The following is a 1,645-nucleotide window of genomic DNA, read 5'->3' on the forward strand; positions in this document are numbered from 1 at the left end:
GGGAGAAGACTGAAAAATCGGGCCTAAGAAAACGCGTTTCAAGCCGCATTCGCCCAAACAAATGTGCCCCCAAAGGAAGGCTTTGGGTACATGTGAACTCCCCAGGGGAGCCTTTATGCAGCCCCACATGCAACTGGACCCTCCGGGTTCACTGTTTACAAGCAACTCTAAATACAGCACTAGCCGGCTTTGGAGAGATCTCAAAACTCGGGCAACAGAAAACGAATTGCGAGCCCCTTTTGCCCATCCAAAAGTGACCGCAGATGAAGTCTTTGAGTACAAGTGAACTCCCCAGGGGAGCCTTTATGCAGCCCCACATGCAACTGGACCCTCCGTGTTCGCTCTTTCACAGGAAGCCTAAATATAGCCCTGGCCCGCATGGCAGACACCTGAAGGATCCGGCCCCCGAAAACGCGTTACAAGCCCCATTCGCCCATCCAAAAGTGCCCCCAAAGGAAGGCTTTGGGTACAACTGAACTCCCCAGGGGAGCCTTTATGCAGCCCCACATGCAACAGGACCCTCCTTATTCGCTCTTTCACAGCAAGCCTAAATATAGCCCTCGCCGGCATCGGAGATGACTGAAAAATCGGGCCAAAGAAAATGCGTTTCAGGCCCCATTCGCCCATCCAAAAGTGCCCCCAAAGGAAGGCTTTGGGTACAAGTGAACTCCCCAGGGGAGCCATTACGCAGCCCTACATGCAACTGGACCCTCGATGTTCGCTCATTCCGAGCAAGCTTAAACATAACCCTTAACGGCATGGTAGACGAGTGATTTATCGGGCCCCAGAAAACGCGTTCCGAGTCCCTTTATCCCATCCAAAAGTGCCCCCAATAAAAGGCATTGTGTACAAGTGAACTCCCTGGGGGACCATTTACACAGCCCCACATGCAACTGGACCCTCCGGATGTGCTCTTGCCAAGCAACTATAACCATAAACCTAGCCGGCATTGGAGACGACTGAAATATCGGACCCCAGAAAACGAGTTCCGAGTCCCTTTCGCCAATCCAAAAGTGCCCCCAAAGGAAGGCTTTGGGTACAAGTGATCTCCCCAGGGGAGCCATTACGCAGCCGCACATGCAACTGGAACCAACGTGTTCGCTCTTTTCAAGCAAGTCTAAACATAGCCCTAGCCGGCATGGGAGACGACTGAAAAATCGGGCCTCAGAAACGTGTTCCGATCCCATTTCGCCCATCCAAAAGTGCCCCCAAAGGAAGGCTTTGTGTACAAGTGAACTCCCCAGGGGAGCTTTTACGCAGCCCCACATGCAACTGGACCCTCCAAATCTGCTCTTGCCAAGCAACTATAACCACATTCCTAGCCGGCATTGGAGATGACTGAAAAATCGGGCCGCAGTAAACGCGTTCCGAGTCCCTTTCGCCCATCCAAAAGTGCCCCCAAACAAAGGCTTTGGGTACAAGTGATCTCCCCAGGGGAGCCATTACGCAGCCGCACATGCAACTGGAACCAACGTGTTCGCTCTTTTCAAGCAAGTCTAAACATAGACCTAGCCGGCATGGGAGACGACTAAAAAATCGGGCCTCAGAAAAGTGTTCCGATCCCATTTCGCCCATCCAAAAGTGCCCCCAAAGGAAGGCTTTGTGTACAAGTGAACTCCCCAGGGGAGCTTTTACGCAGCCCCAC

Source organism: Anas acuta, unplaced genomic scaffold, assembly GCF_963932015.1.
Source record: "Anas acuta unplaced genomic scaffold, bAnaAcu1.1 SCAFFOLD_56, whole genome shotgun sequence".
Taxonomy (NCBI): domain Eukaryota; kingdom Metazoa; phylum Chordata; class Aves; order Anseriformes; family Anatidae; genus Anas; species Anas acuta.